Below are 20569 nucleotides of genomic sequence, written 5' to 3' on the forward strand. Positions count from 1 at the left end.
TAGAAAAAATTTTAGAAATAAAATACAACCAAGTTAAATGAGCTGATGCTCTAGCGATGGGTAACCTAGTGGGAAGTTGTAATTCTCGCAACTAGGAGCCCTAGACCCGGGAGAAAATTCATAAAATAATTTTTGGGACTCCAAAGAAGGGTTATTGAGGTTCCTATGGCATTAGAATGCCAAGAAAATACTTAGAAAAATTTTTCAATCGGTACAAACAATTTTAGTCTGTTAAGCCAAACGGAGGGCATTTTGGTCATTTCTTCTTCGGAGATGATTTTTGACCAACTTTTCCAATTAAGTAAATAATTATTATGACATAAAATAGGAATAAATATTGATGAAAATTAAATTAAAAATGAGTAAAAGAAAGAAGAAAGAAAGATAAACCGACAATTCGGTAAAAGCAAAATTTGGTCAATTAAATTTGAGGGTCCAATATTGACCAAAAATGATGATTATTAATTTAATGAAGCTAAATTAATTTAATTAATTGAAATTATGAAAATTAAAAATAATTATTGAAAAGTCAAATTATAATGATTATAAACTTCAAAATAATTTCAAATTTGCCATTCTACTTATTTACCATATTGCCATTAAATATTTAATTATTATATAGATTAATTATTGAACAAAAATCTGCATTTTTTCCCTTCTTCTTCTCATCACTTGCCTTTTTCTCTAAAATTCTCCATTAAAAACCCAAAATCCAAAGCTTGAAACCCTAAGTCTCAACCAAATTTTTTCTCGGAAAAATTATAGCCCACCCTAAACTAAAGCCTAATTAGTAGAAAGCACTCAAGAAAACCAATAAAAAAAAAATGAGTTTGGGGCAAGAGGAATTTCAGCCAAGGTGGACCAAGAAGGAGCTTCAAGTTTTTGATTGATTAGAAGGTTGAATTGAAGTTGAGTGAAGCTAAGGAATAAGGTTAGTGCTAGAAATTCTCTTGGAATTTAAAATTTTTGCAAGTTGATTTAGGGTTTGCTCAAATATGGAATTTTGTGTTGTGACTTGAATTTGATGATGTTGAGGTTGATTATTGACTATTATAAGTGTTCTAAATGTGAATTGAAGTTTGGAAGTTGGGTGAAATTGAAAATTGGGAGTGCTTCTCTTATGCAGGAAATTTGGACCTATGAGTCCAGGGTATTGTTTGACCTATAACTGAGGTTGTGTGACTCCAATTGGTATGAGGCAAATTGGAGGTGAAACTAGACACATAATGGCACAACTTTGGTGAAGAAACCATGCCCAGAAAACCAAACCAACTTGACCAAAAGTTTGCCCTAATTTGGGTGACCTGCAATCTGCCTAGGCAAAATGACCAAATGAACAGTATTTGGTCATTTGGCCATAACTCAATGTAGCAAGGTCCAATTGACCTAAAATTTTACCAACAACAATTTGAGATATAGACCAACAACTTTCATGAAGAAACCTGACCCAAATTATGACCATAACCTAGTCAAATTGCCAACCAAACTTGAGTTACCAAATCTGGCAGAAACAATTTTACCCAGAATTTTGGGTTCTGCCCAATTCGGCCAGTCGTGGTTTTTAGGCCATAACTTGAGCTAAAAAACTCCAAATGGAGTGATTCAAAAAAGGAAATTAAACTAGACAAAATAAGGAACAACTTTCATGTTGAACATTTTTCCAAATTCCCACTGAAAAAGTGACAAATGGAACAGTAAATATAGAGCATGAAAACTGAAAATTCTGCCCAATTAACATTAAGCTTGGAAATGGTATTGGCAACCAATACCAACAAATTTTGAATGCAAAATGTGGTATCTTGGAGAACTTAGGTTCAATAAATTTATTATATATTAAAAATTCAACAATTTGAGTGAATAGTAATGTGAATAGTAGTACAAAGACACAAAGTATAATAACTAAATTGGCGGAGGAAATTAAGGTATGAAATTTAGAATCCATAAAACATTTATGGATTACTTGGAATAGAAATAGTAATTCACCTAAATGACTTAATGAACATTTAAGTTATGTGAGCAAATAGTTAAGAATTGTATTCCTATTACTAGTAGGTCTAATAAAACATGAGTGATACCACTTGAATATGAAACGAAATTAACCTAGATGGGTTGTTGAGTATAAATGGGATGAGGTTTATATTAGGATTTATGTTTCCATTACAAATAAGATAATAACACCTTGTACGAGTTATGAATCCATATAAATATTGTAATAAATAAATGAATCACATAAAAATATGAATGGAACATTAGTTTTCTTTATAAGAGAAAGGAAGAACGTTTTGAGTACAATGGTATATGAACACCATTGTTATGAATTGTGATCAATATGAATGATGTAAGGAATGTATGAATATTATGATGAATGTATAAATTATAAAATTTATCATGAAATAATAAACTCATAAAACACAATATATTAATATTTAATGATATTATGTGCCCTTGTATTGCCTAGACATGTGTGCCAGATTGGATAGTTTGGCATGCCAATAGGGTATTGTTTTAGCAGTACTGCGAAAGGCTTTATGCCTGTATTCATGGCTTTATGCCTGTATTTATGGCTTTTATGCCCGATTATGTGTTATCATGGCTTTTTAGCCATACTGACTGTATACGTGGTTGACGTTCCGCGTCCCATCGTATGACGGCCCGAGGCACCGCGGTGTCCAGTGCCAACGACCCGTTATCCAGTTTAGTTAGCCTATCATAGGTTACTTGGGCAGTGTAATTTATTGAAATAAATTAAGACTATTAATAATTAAAAATATTAGAAATCAAATAAATGAGTTAATAAGACTTCAAAAGAATTAGTTAGAATTATGAAATGATCCAAACCACATAAAAATTGTTAAGTAAAATGATAAAAGAGTTGCAAAAATAGGTATAACTTAACTAAATATTTTAAATGTATCTTCTATTGCCATATGAATATAAACTAAGTATTTTTATTAATTATGTATATTGTACATTATCACTGTGAATTTAGGAATTAAATGCTTCCAAAGCGGAACAAATTAGAACAAAAGATAATTAATATTAAACACATTATATTAAATTAAATTGATTTTTAAATATTCAAGTTATGCTTCGTTCTTTCTTTATTTGTATATTTTATTTTCTTATTATATTATTGCACCACTAAGTAGCAATGCTTAGCGCGATGGATTTGTTTCCTCGCGCAGGTACTTTGACTAAGATTTTTGGTGTCCAGATCTGCTGAAGTGTCTGAAATATTCAAGGTTGTCACCTCCTCAGCAATGCATGTAGATAAGGCCCATATAGATCATATTTTGTATTTTGTATAAAATGCTAGATATTGTATTATAATGTAGATTATGAACAGATAATTAATAGAAATGTGATGTAAATTAATAAATTAGCTTTTTCATATATAATTAATTTGTATATCATGTAAATTAAAGATTTATTTAATTATTGCAAATGATGTAAATTAATGCAAATTTGAGAATTTTGCTATAAGAATGGAGCATGAATGAATTTGTACAAATGAGTATAGATTTGAATTACATAATGATTTTTTTTCAAATGATGATATGAGTATGGAAATGATTATGAAATTAAAATGTATGGATGAGATTTGAAATATGAGAAAACTATGAGAATGATCGATGAGATAATTATGATTAGCATGGATGAGATTTTTTTTTTTTTTTAAATATTGTTGAATTTCAAACAGGTGAATATTGAAATACGCCAAACGATAATAAAATAGGGGAAACTCCACTAGTTTCTCCATCAAAAAAATAATTAATATTAAATTAAACGAGTTCAAAATTATTAAAAAAATAAAATAAGATAAGTTAGGGTGCTTCAGCACCGATTGTAACACGCCTTGATCGGTTACACTGTAGTCGGGTGATGTAACACCCCTAAGTTCGGTAGTGCGTTCTGCTGCTCCAGTGACCAGTGTTGTCCGGACAGCTAGGATGCCTAGAACCACACTTCAATGAGAGTGAGGAGACATAAAATAATGAAATAAAAGAAAAGAAAGTACAAGAAAAACAAAGGAAAAATGATTGCAAAGAAATGTGATCAAGTTAAGCAATGGAAACCTAACGATGGGTGATCGCCTTTGGGAAGTCACGGCGTGGACCGTTGGTAGCCGGACGATGCGGGAACCCGAAAACATTTTTGGGACATAAATAGACCCTTGTTGAAGAATAAATATCATTAGAAATATCAAAGAAAAATTAAATAATTAGTACAAAGAAAAGTGAGAAATCGAAAAACAGACAAAACCCGGTAATACCGAAAAAACCAGAAGGCCACCCGAACAGGGGCATTATGGTCATTTGACATCCCGAAGTGTCTTTTGACCTAAATGTCCATTAAAAATAAATAGTATTACACTTAGAAAATAAAATGAAAAATTAAATTGGTGGTACCTAAAATAAATAGTGGAAATTATGGGTTAAATGTGGAATAAATGAATAATTACTTTATTATATGATTAAGTGACTAAGTGGACCTCTAAGGGGATTAATTAAATACATAGTGGGACATGTGTACACTTAAAATGCAGCTGAATAAGTCATCTTCCTCATTTGCATTCAAATTGCCGAATTGAAGAGTGAAGGAAACTCCATAGCCATTTTTCATGCAAGCTTTCTTAACTCTCCATTTTCAACTCCAACCTCTTAGTGTTCTTCATTAAACTTTGTCTACACATCACAAGGAAGATATTGATACTAATTTTGAGAAGTTTGATGAAGGTTTAGCAAGTTACAATTAAAGGTAAGTTTGCATTTTTGAGAATTTCTTTGTTAAAGTTTATGTTCATGTTATGGGTGTTAGTTTGGTGAAAGAAAATTTTGAGTTTGAAGGGTTATTGTTGTTTTCATTTTGGACAGCCATGAGTCACGTTTTTGATGAGATATTTGTGCATATAATTGATGAGAAATGGTGTTGATCATGATGAATTAGTAACCTAGTGAATTATTTCATATTTATGTGGTGATTTATGCACTTGGATGGGAAATTGTAAAATGGACGGCACTTTGATGTTGAAGAATGGTTTGTGGCAGCTTGGGGACACTTGAGTAATGGTATATATTGAAGGAAATGTATGCAGAATATTAACCTAGAAGGATTGATGATATGTATGTAGATTGATCTTGTAAAGTGTGTGTAAAATTTGTAATGGTTAGGTGTGTTTGTAATAGTACTTAGAAATTGTAATTGTGAATGATATTGGTGTGTTGAGGCTGATTGGAATCTGCCCAAAATAATGTTAATGTAAAGTAGAAAGTGCTTTTGGTAATGTACCAAAACTGATTTGGTAGGGTATGGAAGTAAACTTTGCAAGGTAAATATGTGTTTTGAATGGGGTGTGAAAAGCATATTAAGGGCAGTACACATTTTAGCCTATAACCTTAAATGTGTAACCTCAATTGGTATGAGACCAATTTGAGGTGAAACTAGGCACAAAATGTGCCAACTTTCATTGAGAAACCATGCCAAAATTCTGCTTGCAAGGTGACCTAAAAAAATGACCAATTCGGATTAGGTGCAATTAGGACCTGAAAAATGACCAATTGGGCAGCAGTGAGTGTTTAGGCCATAACTCACTCAAACCAGGTCCAATTGACCTGAAATTTTAACCAAGAATAGTTAAGACCCATACCTACAAGTCTTATGAAGACAAAAAAGCCCAGAAATGACCATAAGCAAGTCAAACAACTTGCACAAGTTCGGGTCCAAAAACTGGCCGAACCAGAATTGACCAATTTGACCTAAAATTGACCTAAAATGGTACCATTTGACCAGCAAGAGTGTAATGACCATAACTCGGTCTACTTAACTCGGATTGACCTGAAATTTTGCACCGCGGTCCATAAGACCTAAATCTACAAGTTTGTAGTTTCGACCGAGACCCAAAAACCGAGGGAACTAGATCGTCCGGTTAGGTCAAACCAGTGTCCCGGAATCCAGCAATTTGCATTAAAATGCACTAAGCAAGGAAATGACTTTGGTAAAACATACCAAACCTAAAACCCTATCAAATGTGACATATTAACGACACTAAAACCTAATTTACCTAAAACAAAACGAGGGTCGGTATATTAGGTGATTAAGTGAATAATTGAGTTCAGTGCATTATTTACCAAACACCATCGATAGAGACAGTTTAAATTAGTACTGAAACACTTCAAATTGTGTTTCTCAGTTACCAAAGACTCAGGAAAAGGGAAGGAAACACTGAGTCCAGATCAGGGGGACAGTCATCAGAGGTTTGTGCACAACAACTGTTTCTTTTGAATTATTTTCAATGGAAATAAATATTGACTATTTGCATATCATTGTTTTAAATTGTGGAAATGTGTTTGGTGGACACTTATTGATTGAAAAACATTGTGAATGGTTTGAAACTGTGAAAAATTGTTTGAATGGTATTTGATGGATACTTATTGATTGAAAAGCACTGTAAATGGTTTTTGTGGAAATTGAAGTGAATTACGAATTGTGTTGCCATTTTGTGAATGAAATTATAACTTTGGAAATTTATTGGATTCTTACGGATCATTTGAATAAAATGTTTGGAATTGTTTTGACTCACAATTGGCATGACACTGATAATATGTTCCTCCTCCATTAATGGGGTGAGTGTGATTATTCCTCCCTCTTTGACTTATTAGTCTGGGGTGAGTATGATTATGTTCCTCCCTCTTTGACTTCCCAGTCTGAGGTGAGTATGGATGAGTTCTCATTATATAGCTAGCTTCCTCCCTCATTGATTTCGATTATTGGGGTGAGCATGTCTTGTCGTGGTGTACAACACGGCATATATGGAAAAATTGTGTCATGGCCTAAATTGTGTTATAGATTGGCAACACTTTGTATTCTTGATTATTTGATCGAATTGTGTTATTATGTATTATGAGATTGTGAAATTGATTTAAACTCTTATTGACATATACTGTCTATTGAATTCAACCATGATCTGACTTATTGAAAATTATTGTGATATTAACAAATGGAGTTTAAATTCTTGTTGACATTTATTGTCTTGAATTTAACTATGGTTTTAAGTATCCACTATTGATATGATTTATGAATTGTGATTTAAAATTTGTATTTGGTTAATGTTGTGCACCACTGAGACATTGTCTCGTGATAGCTTTATTCTTGTCGCAGTAGAGAGACAGAGCAGGCAGCTAGGTCGCTAGTATCGCCAGCGAGAGATTTTTGGGTATAGTGAGTATACCACATGTGGCATTTTGTCTTGTAATGTATATTCCTTTGTATGTATATTTTGTTCTTGGTTTTGAGCGATTGTAAATTTAAGTTGTCTGATAAAGTTGTAAAATAATTATGAGTTATTTGGCTTGTAAAAATTGTGTTATATCTTTGTATCTTAGTCTTTGAAAATCACTGTGGATTTGACTTGAGAAATGTGTTGTGTTGATAAAAATGTTGGAGTTGAGATTTGAAAATATATTGAAGTGCTTTTTACAGGTTTTTCAAGAACTGCTTTGTCCAAAATACAAATGGCACCTTGCCAAAATTTTCTGAGATATTCCAAATAAATCAAATGAGTTAGTTGTTTCACTTGATTCACCAAAGTCTTTCACACTGTAAATAGTGCTCACTCAGTAAAAGAAGTAAGAAAAGTTTTTAAAATCCCTTGTAGTGTATTTAATGGATTATCGATGAAGCGGAGTTGGTAATTCATTAGGCATACTACGGATCATGTTATGCCTTCTGGAGGGTAGGGTGTGACAGGTGAGGGGTGTTACATTTATAGATTAGCATGGCCCTTGCGCAAGGATGACACACACAAATCGAGAAATGGTCCAAATTTTTAGGTCCCTTAGGCAAATCCCACATCGGCAAAGCACGGAGATGGTCTTGGGTTCAAAAAGTAATGATATAAAAAATGAGAGAACTAATCACTAGAGGCGCCTTTTGGTGGAATGGCCTGGAGAGTTGGAAGAACTCCAGGGTTAAGCGTGCTCGCTTGAGAGAAATCCTAGGATGAGTGACCTCCTGGGAAGTTCTCCATTCCAGCTATGGGACAAAACCGTCAGGCTTATGACCAAAGTGGACAATTTCTCTAGTGGTTGGTTCTCGATCATTACAATTGGTATCAGAGCCACTCGCGTGTCCTCTTGGGCGATGGTGGGGCAAACCTCAGTGAGGACGCTGAGTCCTGAAAGGGGGGGAGAAAGGTCCCTTAGGCAAATCCCACATCGGCAAAGCACGGAGATGGTCTTGGGTTCAAAAAGTAATGATATATAAAATGAGAGAACTAATCACTAGAGGCACCTTTTGGTGGAATGGCCTGGAGAGTTGGAAGAACTCCAGGGTTAAGCGTGCTCGCTTGAGAGAAATCCTAGAATGGGTGACCTCCTGGGAAGTTCTCCATTCCACCTATGGGACAAAACCGTGAGGCTTATGACCAAAGCGGACAATTTCTCTAGTGGTTGGTTCTCGATCATTACAAATTTCATAAAAAATCATCAAAACCCAAATCCCTTCATGGCTGCTGAAATTCACTTGTTTCATACACATATTAAATACATCATTTTTCATGCAATTCTTACTCCTTCTAACATGCTTATCATGATTAAAGAAGAGAGGTAGGAAAATCTTGCACTAACCTTCAACTGGACCAAGCTTTAACTTGAGAACTTCACTATTTCTACTCCTTGTTGCTGCCAACTTCTTCTTCAAGGTGTAAGATAAACTTTTAATGTTGGGACTTATGGAAAATTATGGAAAACTCATGGGAAATTAAGCTAAAAAGAGAAGAAAATGGTGAGGAACTCTTGGCATGGTGATTCGGCCATGGGAGAACCAAGGAAGAAGATGAGATTTCTTTGGTCAAATTTTTCTCTATCTATGTATTTGTCTTCCTAAAATTGAATTAAAGTTTTAATTATGCCATTACTTCATCATGCTTAGTCATGCTTACGTCATCATGTGGTAATACTTACATCATAATTCAATTTTATTTCCTTTTTCTTATTTTCTCTACTCATTTTTCATTACACAAATCCATGATTTTAATTTACTTTTAAGGTTTTATTCTCACTCATCTTGATTGACATTTAGGTCAAGATTCAACATTGAGGGTGAAATGACGAAAATGCCCTTTATTGTATTCATCGAGCTATAACTATCTGTACCGATTGACTTTATTTCCTTGCATTCCTTTGACATTCTTATTGTCATTTAAACCTCATAAATTCTTCAATTAAGTCCCAAATAATTATTCCATAGGGTTTCCCACAAATCCAGGATTGGCAACTGTCTTCACAATCGCTTCCCGTTAGGGTTACCCATCGCCGTGACCTCCGGCTCATTTAACCGAGTTGAACTTTGCTTCTTTTAACTTTCCTTAATTTTACTCGGTCTTTATTCAGTCAATTTATGCCTCCTCACTCTAGTTTGAGTGTAGTTTCAGACATTCTGGCTGTCCGAACAGACGTTAGTCATCAAAACAGTAGAATTTACTAACTACCTGAAGTGAGGGCATTACTGTAACAACCCTCACCTGACTACAGTGTAGCTGAGCAAGGCATGCTACAATCGGTACCGGAGTGCCCTAACTTATCTTACTTTATTTTTTTTATAATTTTGAATTCGTTTAATTTAATATCAATTATTTTTTCGACGGAGAAACCAGCAGAGTTTCTCCTATTTTATTATCATTTGTCATATTTCAATATTCACCTGTTTGAAATTCAACAATATTTTCAAAATAAAATCTTATCCATGCTAATCATAATTATCTCATCAATCATTCTCATAATTTTCTCATATTTCAAATCTCATCCATACATTTCAATTTCATAATCATTTCCATACAGTTCCATTCATACTCAATTCATATGTAAACATTCTAAAATTACATAAGCAAAATTTTTAAATTTCCTTAATTTACATAATTTATAAAATAATTACAAAATTTCATAATTTACATAATATATAAATTAATTACATATGAAAAAGGTAATTAATTAATTTACATCGCATTCCTATTAATTACCTGTTCATAATATACATTACAATACAATATCTAAGCATTTTATACAAAATATAAAATATGATCTATATGGGCCCGATCTACAGGTATTCTTTGAGAGGTGTGACCTTGAATACTTGAGACATACTGCAGATCGGATCTCTAAAATCTCTGTTTAATATTTTTATCAGGCTTTACCTTGATGCACATGCGAGAAATAATTCCATCGCACTAAGCATTGCTACTTAGTGGTGCAATAATATAACAAGGAAATAATATACAAATAAAGATAGAAATAAAACATAATTCAAATAATTAAGATTTATTTATACTTCACATGCAGTTTCTAAAATTTAATATGTTTTATCCTAATTTAGTCTTCTTTGGAAGTGTTTATTTCGCCAATGTACAGTAATAATGTACATAGAAAAATGATCTAAAAATAATAAATTTATGCTTATATTATTATGTAAGTTACATTTGCAATATTTATGTATGTTATAATTTTCTTTGCTAATCTTTTAGCATTTTCTCAATACTTTCTAGGTTGTCTCAGATTATTTCATAATAAGTAAATTTTAATATCGGTCTAGTTCATTTCGATTCTTTCTAATAAATAACTATTCTAATTTATTTTAGGTCATCTTACTCATTTATTTAATTTCTAATATTTTTAATTACTAATATTCTTAACTTATTTCAATAAATTTCACTGCCCAAGTAACCTATGACAGGCTGAATAAACTGGATAACGGGTCATTGGCACTGGACACCGTGGTGCCTCGGGCCGTCATACCATGGGACGTAGAATGTCAACCACTTATGTAGTCAGTATGGCTAAAAAGCCATGATAACATATAATCAGGCATAAAAGCCATGAATGTTGGCATAGAGCCATGAATGCGGGCATAAAGCCATGAATACGGGCATAAAGCCATGAATGCGGGCATAAAGCCATGAATACAGGCATAAAGTGTAACACCCCTCACCCGTCTATAGTGTAGCCAAGCAAGGCATGCTACACCGCGTGCCGGAGCACCTGATCTTATCTGATTTCATTATAGTTCTAGATTTACTTGTTCAAAAACTTTATCTGAGGTTTAGGCTATTTTTACTTTTATCAAAATCTGACTAATTTGGAAAATTCAAAAAATTCAATGATAATCCAGCAGAGTGCTGGTAGTAATTTGGACTAACAGTTCTTTTGAACCTGCCAAAAACAATTTCAATATATACTCCAATTCACAACTCAGAATCAGTCTCAAAATTTTTCATACTCAATCTCAATCAGAATCATCATGATCCGATACTTAACTCATATATCAAAATTCTTACATTTTATTATTTTGCATAATTTGCCAACTAAGTACATAAATTTATCAAGTACAGAATATACAAATAAAATTACAGTTACTAATTCACATTACAATAATAGCAGTAATTATAATGTACAGATTATAAAACATGCTTAAAATGAGCCATATCTACATGCATTGCTGAGGAGGTGACAACCTTCAATTCTTCCGACATACGCAGATCTGGACTCCAAAAATCTCGATCGGCAGTCTCTGGTTTTACCTTGATTACTGCGAGGAAGCAATTCCATCGCGCTAAGCATTTCTGCTTAGTGGTGCAATAGTATAACAAGAAATAATATATACAAATAAAGAAAGAAATAAATCATAATTTGGTTACTCAAGAATCAATTTAATTTGGTATGGTATTTCTAGTATCAATGATCTTATATACTAGTTTGTTTCTCTTTGGAAGTGCTTAGTTTATAACTTTTCAGTAATACTACCCAGTATACAAATTATTCTAACTGTATTGTATTTCAAGTCTCTACATTTCTGCAATTTATATTTTTGTTATGTTTCTTTTGCTAATCTCCTTTACTCATTATTCAATACTTAATTTAATTGTACTGAAATTTCATTATACTTAACTTAAATTAGCTTCCTGAATTGAATAATGTTTTAAATACTGCCCATATAGCCTATACACTGACCAGACTGGATAAACAGATATACTAGCACTGGGTACCTAGTACCTTGGGCTGTCACACCATTGGTCACAAAGTGTCTCCCGGTGTGCAAATAATGTGGCTAAAAAGCCATATAATCAATCAGGCATTAAGCCGAGTATAATAACACAAACTGTATAGCCATAGGCTATTAAAATCATAGTATGGCATAATAAGCAATAGAACACAGTATGACGTAAAGTCATTTACAGAACAGCTGTCAGAATCCTATTGGCATGCCAACCTATCCAAACTAGTCAACTAGGCAAATTAGGGCATATTATAAAATTAAATATTTATTTCTTTATTTTCAGGGTTTACTGGTCATTACACAATTCACTGGTCAATGAAAATATTGACCTTTTTATACATCATGGGTAAGTTGATTCTAGTATCAACATGTCACAATTTGCATTTCAATATGCTGCCAATATAGTGCAATTTACCATTTTTACAAGTTGGCATTCATTGCCAAATCACTTCAAGCATCATTTTATGTAATTACCAATTTTCAATTTTAGTGAGCTAGATTGATCTAGCATAAAGTCCTATTTCCCTTGGTTTTTAGCATTTGGTCAAAGAAGCAAAATTGTAGCTCTATGTCTTATTGCACACGGGGCAAAATTTCACGTCATTCCGAGTTGTATAGACCAAGATATGATCAATTTACTAAAGCTGGACAGATTGCACCTTTAGTGCAAAATTTGGTCAATTTCTCAATTTTTATGTGCTAGATTTGTCTAGCTTAAAGTCCTATTTCTCTTGGTACTATTCCCTTCAATTCATTTCATTAGTCAACCTATAATGTTGAGCCTTGATGCACTCTACGTGAGTCAATTCTAATGTTACCAATATGTCACATTTTATAGCCCTTTAATGTTGATATACATTACCAATTTCATTTCCAAGTGTATTACATTTTATTGCAATTTACCGGATTTCGGTATACTATTTTGACCTAGCCGGACGACCTAGTTCCCTTGGTTTTGGGTTTTGGTCCAAACTACAAACTTGTAGGTCTATTTCTTATGGAGCAGGGCAAAATTTCAGTTCATATTGAGTTATGTAGACCAAGTTATGGTCATTTTACTATTGCTGGTCAAAATGTATCAAAATTGGTCACTTTAGGTCATTTTAGGTCATTTTAGGTTCGGCCAGTTTTTGGACCCGAACTTGTGCAAGCTTTTTGACTTGCTTATGGTCATTTCTGGGCTTGGGTGTCTTCATAAGAATTGTAGATATAGGTCTTAAATATTCATGGTCAAAATTTCAGGTCAATTGGACCTGTTTTGAGTGAGTTATGGCCTAAACACTAATTGCTGCCCAAATGGTCAGTTTTCAGGCCTTAAATGCACTAATCCGGATTTGGTCACTTTTTAAGGTCAGTTTCTAGGCAGAATTTTGGCAACCTTTCTACATGAAAGTTGGCCTATTTGGTGTCTAGTTTCACCCCATATTGGCCTCATACCAATTGGGTTCATAGTTTTGAACTTATTGACACATTTAGGTGATGACTTCAATAAATAACCTGCACAAAGCTCATACACTCCCAATTTAATGTTCCTTCTCCTCCTCATTACTACAATATTCAATCAACAACACTTCTATACATATATTGTACACAATTTCAGCAACAATTCTGGGCAGAATGTTCAAGTGCTCAATGCACACAATTCATCATTAAGTTCAACATTCACTTCCACCAACATTTAACATACTTCAATGTTAATATTACACATATACTTTAACATATTCATACTTCAATATCACTTACACTTGCTGCCCACAAATTGACATTAACATATATCATTAATAACCATATATTCACATACGAATTCATGCTATTAGGGGCTACCAAACATGGCAGTTTGCTCAAGGCTTCAAGGTTCCATTTCACACCTTTAATCTAAACATTACATGCACATACTTATGCACAAACTTACTACAACTTTCATTTGGACAATTCAACCTTCATTTTCATTCATTAGAAGTAAAAATAACTCAAGCTCAACAAGGGTTCATGGCTGCCCAAAATGAAGCAACATCACAAATCTCCAATAATTGTTTCAAACCATAATTTAAATTTTTCAATTTCAATCAATTCAAGTCCTATCACTTCCCATATATATACCCATATCAAACATCATCTTTAAACTCATCTACATCATTTAAACACATCAAAATCCCATGAATGTCTTGGCTGCTGAAATGAAGGGCTCACCAAATATACATTAATTTACTCAATTTCTTCACAAATCAACTCACCCAAAGCTCAAAACAAGATCTAATGAAAGAAAATGGGGAGATTAAGCACTAACCTCAACTTGGGCTTGATTAACTTCACCAAAACTCCTCTTTCTTGCTTCCTACATGCTGCCCATGATGTGTAGAACAAGTTTAATGAAGGACTCTTGAAGAAATGATGGCTTGATCATAGGTGGATGAAAGCTTGTATTTTGGGCGGTCATGGATGAAGCTTAAAGCTCCAATTCGGCCATGGGAAGGGTGAGTAGAGAAGATGATGAAAAATGGGCAGATTAGTGTCCTTATGTGCCTCAAATAGTGCCACCTAACCCCACTAACTTAGATTAACATTTTAATAATCCAAAGTTTCATAATTCAATTTAATCCCCCCATATTTTCTCTAATTTTCATTACACATTTAATTTCCTTTTTCATGGGGTTCCCAAAATTTAATACTACTTATTTTTAATGGACATTTAGGTCAAAAGGCACCTCTAGATGTCAAATGACCAAAATACCCCACTTCGGGTTATATTCTTGATTTTTCGGTAACACTGATTTTTGTCTGTTTCTCGATTTTTTGTTTTTCTTTGTACTAATTTATTAATTTTTCTTTAATAATTCTAGTGTCAATTACAATTCAATAAATCTTTATTTATGTCTCAAAATTAAATTCCGAGGATTTCCTGCGGTCCTGGGGTCAGCAACGGCCTTCCCGGTGCGGTCACCCATCGCTGTGGTGCCGGCTCGTTTAACTTAGCTTCATTTTCTCTCTTTCATTTTTGTTTGATTTTTCTTGTATTTTATTTTTATTTATTTCATCATTATATGTCTGTTCACTATCACCGAAGTGTAGTTCCAGACATTCTAACTTGCCTGGACTGTTATTTGGCTACTAGAGCAACAGAACGTACAAAACACGTACAGTGGGGATGTTACATAAAGCCTTCGCGATCTTGCTAAAACAATACCCTATTGGCATGCCAAACTATCCAATCTGACACACATGTCTAGGTAATACAAGGGCACATAATATCATTAAATATTAATATATTGTGTTTTATGACTTCATTAGTTCATGATAAATTTCATAATTTATACATTCATCATAATATTCATACATTCCTTACATCATTCATATTGATCATAATTCATAACAATGGTGTTCATATACCATTGTACTCAAAACATTCTTCCTTTCTCTTATAAAGAGAACTAATGTTTCATTCATATTTTCATGTGATTCATTTATTCATTACAATATTTACATGAATTCATAACTCATACAAGGTGTTATTATCTTATTTGTAATGGAAACATAAATCTTAATGTAAACCTCATCCCATTTATACTCAACAATCCATCTAGGTTAATTTCATTTCATATTCAAGTGGTATCACTCATGTTTTATTAGACCTACTAGTAATGGGAATACAAATCTTAACTATATACTCATATAACTTAAAGGTTCATTAAGTCATTTAGGTGAATTACTATTTCTATTCCAAGTAATCCATGAATGTTTCATGGATTTCAAATTTCATACCTTAATTTCCTCTACCAATTTAGTTATTATACTTTGTGTCTTTGTATTACTATTCACTCAAATTGTTGACTTTTTAATACATAATAAATTTATTGAACCTAAGTTCTCCAAGATACCACATTTTGCATTTAATTTTTGTTGGTATTGATTTCCAATACCATTTCAAAGCTTATCTTATATTATTCAAAATTTTCAGATTTTATACCCTAGGTTTACTATTCCATTGGTCATTTGTACAGTAAGAATTTGACAAAATTGTCTTCATGAAAGTTGTTCCTTATTGTTTCTAGTTACATTTCTTTTTTTGAATCACTCCATTTGGAGTTTTGTAGCTCAAGTTATGGCCTAAACACCATAACTGGCCGAATTGGACAGAATCCAGAATTCTGGGCAAAACTAGTTCTGGCAGATTAGTGACCTAAGTTTGGTTGGCAATTGGACTAGGTTATGGTCAGAATTTGATTTGTGTTCTTCAAGAAAGTTGTAGAGCTATGTCTCAGCTTTTTGCTGGTAAAATTTCAGATCAATTGAACTTTTCTACACTGAGTTATGACCATTTGAACAAACATTGTTCATTTGGTCATTTTCCAGGGATAGCATGTTGGTCACCCAGATAGGGGTAATTTTTAGGTCAACTTGGTTTGGTTTTCTGGGTAGGGTTTCTTCACCAAAGTTGTGCCATTATGTGTCTAGTTTCATGTCCAATTAGCCTTGCACCAATTGAACCTATACAACTCCATTTATGGCTGCCCAAAACTGCTGGACTCATAATTAGTCCTGCAGTGCACACTGGACAGCATACATAACCTTAATTCTATTGGCACCATTCACTCAATTTCCTACTCAAACATGACCAAATGGTCACTAATTGACCATTACAACCTCTTTTCACCAATACTTAAACAAAATGCAAATTTTGGTGCACAAACCCTAACTCCAACAATTTCAATTCTCTATATACAACAATCCATGAATTAAAACAGCAAAATCATGTTCAATGGCAGCCATACATAACTATTATGCAATCATATTGTTGAAACCCTAGGTACCCTAAGGCTGCCAAAATTTCATGGGGCGTTTATGCATCTTTAATTCATTTTTCATCAAAATTTCAACTTAACTCAACTTAAATTCATGCTTAGAAAAGAATGGAAGCAAGAAAATTAGCACTAACCTCTTGGATGAATTTTTACCCTTCACTTTCCTTCACTTTCTCCTCTTCTAATGGCTGCCTAAGTCTAGCTCTAGTGGTAAGAGAAATTTTTTGTGAAGAGAGGGTGAGGTTTTATGGTGAAATCAAGTGGGAATTAAAGCTTTTGTTGAGCATCAATGGAGGTGGAAGAAGAAATAGGTTTTCATTGGTTGGGAAAAGAAGAAAGAGCTGATTGTTTTCTTCAAATTTTCTGCCCATTTTATGCTTTTAATTAACTTTATAGATAGGTGTCACAATGTAATTGGGTAGGAGTGGTTTAATGACATCATGTGATGTCAAAATTCAAATTTTCATCCATTTTCTTTTCTTTTCTTTTCTACTCATTTTCAGTTCAATTTTTAGCAATATTTATTTATATTTTAGATCATAATAATTATTTACTTAACTGGACAAGTCGGTCAAAAATCATCTCCGAAGACGAAATGACCAAAATGCCCTCCGTTTGGCTTATTGAGCCAAAATCGTCTGTACCAATTGAAAATTTTTTCTAAACCTTTTCTTGGCATTCTAATGCCATAGAAACCCCAATGACTCTTCTCTGGAGTCCCAAAAATTATTTCATGAATTTTCTCATGGGTTTAGGGCTTCTAGTTGCGCAGACCGCAACTTCCCACTGGGTTACCCATCGCTAGGGCACTGGCTCACTTAACTTTGTTGTATTTTATTTCTAAAATTTTTCCTATATTTTCTTGTTAATATTTGAGTTAATTATGGTTCCTCACTTTAGTTTAAATTTTTTTTCCAGATGTTCTAGCTGTCCAGACCAACATCGGTCACCAAAACAATAGAATATACGGAATTGCTACAGTGAGGGTGTTACAATTATAGTCTGTTCACACATGTGAGACCTATGGCAAAATGCATGAGGGAGTATGTTTCAAGGCCATAGGAGCTTGCCATAATTGCGGAGGAACTGGAAACTTCGCTAGGGATTGCACTAGTACATGTAGACCTATGCCTAACACTGCAGCAGAAGGGTCAGTTTAGGGTTCTACCCCAAAAGTTTCACAGTTTGCTAACAAAAGCAGAGGTAGGGGTCGAGGCAGTACTACCACTAATTAGGGTACAGTTAATCAGCCTGAGCAGATTAGTGCACTGGCCAGAGTATATACCATGCGTCAGAGAGATGAGGCAAAAACTTCTGATGTGGTGGCTAGTACATTATCTATCTTTGATCAAGATATATATGTATTGTTTGACCCTGGCTCTACTCATTCATATATTAGTGCTGGAGTTGTTTTCTATACTACTATAACTTGTGTGAAAATGGATTATGATGTGTTGGTGACTAGCCCATTAGGATAAGAGGTGAAGGTGAATAGACTATATCGGGATTGTCCATTGGTGATTCAAGGCAACATATTTTTGTCTGATTTGATTGAGATGCCTTTCAAGCATTATGATGTTATTTTGGGCATGGATTGGCTATCCAGGCATCATGCAATGATTGACTGTAGATTGAAGACAGTCACTTTTGGCCTCCCTGAGTATATAGATGTGGAGATACAAAGGGAGAGATGGCTGTTGCCTTCTAATCTCATTTCAACTGCACTAGCTAAGAAGATGATTCGAAAGGGGTGTGAGGCTTATTTGGCATATGTGGTAGACACACATATGGGGAGTTTAGATCTTAAGGATATCACTACAGTGTGTGACTTTCCAAATGTTTTTGTAACACCCCTACTTGCATAGCATGATATATTTCACTATTTCGGTGACCGGTATCAGTCCAGACAATTAAGAGAAGTAGAACCACCTCTAAGACACCTAGTTAAGCCCTGAACATAAATAATCAGTAATTGTCAAATGGTTAAGTATAAATAAGAAAAACAGAACACAAGAAGTTAAATGAGCCGAGAGTCACAGCGATGGGTGACCTTCTCGAGAAGGACTGCGAGGTCGATTTAAACTTGAATATTGAACTGTAAAATGTGACGCTGCGGTCCTTAGGACTATTGCAAACACAGTGGAAAAGAGAAAATCACAAAAAAGAATTGTTATGCAGGTCAAATAATTCCGTCAGGGATTCGAAAGAAATATCGAACAACTTGCAAACCGGATCGAACCAGCGAGGGACAATTTGGTCAATTCACCCCTAGAGTTGAATCCTGACCTAACTGTCCAATAAAATCGGAAAAAAGAAAATTTCAGAATTAAGAATTAAATTAAAGAACTAAGGAAATATAAATGAAAAAAAAAAAAGGAAAAAAGAGAAAAAGTTGAAAAAGTTTATTACATCATGCATGACATCATGCATGATGTAATAAACTTAATAATTAAAAATTGAAACTATAAGATAATTAAAGAGTTATAATACATAAAAAAAAAGAAGAAAAGAAAAACATTATTTAGTCTTCTCTCCCAACCAAGCCGGCACCTCTCTCCCTCACCACCATGTGTAACCACCATTGATGAATGCATCAAGCTTACATAACTTGATTTTAGCCTTCCAAAATAAACCCTAAGCCCTAAAAAGCTTCCAATCTGCACTAGAAAAGAAGATTGAGGGAGAAGAAGAAAAAAGAAAGTGAAAGAATTGGTGGATTGTAAATCTAAGAATTAAGGTTAGTGTTCTTTCTTCATTCTCTCTTTGAATTTATGTTTAAGTAGCTAAGTCACACTTGGAATTAACAAATAAGTGAATTAAATCAAGTATGTGGACTACCTACATGAATTTCGGCCTAGAGGTAGTGAACTAGGGTTGAGTGATTTTGATGCAAATAATGAAGTAGTTCATTGTAAATGAGTGTATAAGTACTAATTATGTATTTAGATCTCATCAAATGAGCTAAACATGAAAATTAGGGTTTTGGCATCTAGGGTTTGGCAGATAAAAATGTGAGAATTAGCCAAATGATGTGTTTGACCTTGTAGGATTTGAAAAATGGTCATGTGTGACCAATTGTGGTGTGTAGGAAGTGTTGGAATTAAGTTTGAATTCGGATTGCTTATGGTCATTCTACAGGCAGCATGACCAAGGTCCCTTTCAGGGACCAAAACTAAAAATTTACAGACCCAATTGGTGTGACACCAATTGAAAATGAAACTAGACACAAAATGGCACATTTTTAATTTAGGAATCATGCCCAAGAAGTTACCATAGCATAGTGAACAAATTGGCCAAATCCGGATTAGGCAAACTGACTTGTACAAAAATGACCAAATGAACAGTGTTTGTTTATTTGGCCATAACTTGGGCTAGGGAGGTCCAAATGACCTGAAATTTTACCAGTAAAAAGCTGAGACATAGCCCTACAACTTTCATGAATAACATCAGTCCAAATTATGCCTTTAACCAAGTCATTTAGCCACCCAAAATTAGTGACCTAAAACTGCCAGAACCAAATTAGTGCCCAGAAAATCTGAGTTAGACCAATCTGGCCAACCATGTTCAAATGGCTATAAATTGAGCTACAAAACTCCATATGGAGTGATTCAAAAAGGGAAATAAATTAAGACAATAAGGAACAACTTTTATGAAGAAAACTTAGCCAAATTCTAGCAACAACATGACCAATGGAACAGTGCAAAACAGGACACCAAAACTGAAAA

General features: G+C 33.8%; 1 pseudogene; it reads left to right on the forward strand.

Moving 5' to 3' along the window:
- The first annotated feature begins 7765 nt into the window (after positions 1 to 7765).
- LOC131180447 (U6 spliceosomal RNA) lies at positions 7766 to 7827 on the forward strand (annotated as a pseudogene).
- The last annotated feature ends 12742 nt before the right edge of the window (positions 7828 to 20569 follow it).

Source organism: Hevea brasiliensis, chromosome 5 (assembly GCF_030052815.1).
Source record: "Hevea brasiliensis isolate MT/VB/25A 57/8 chromosome 5, ASM3005281v1, whole genome shotgun sequence".
Classification (NCBI taxonomy): Eukaryota; Viridiplantae; Streptophyta; class Magnoliopsida; order Malpighiales; family Euphorbiaceae; genus Hevea; species Hevea brasiliensis.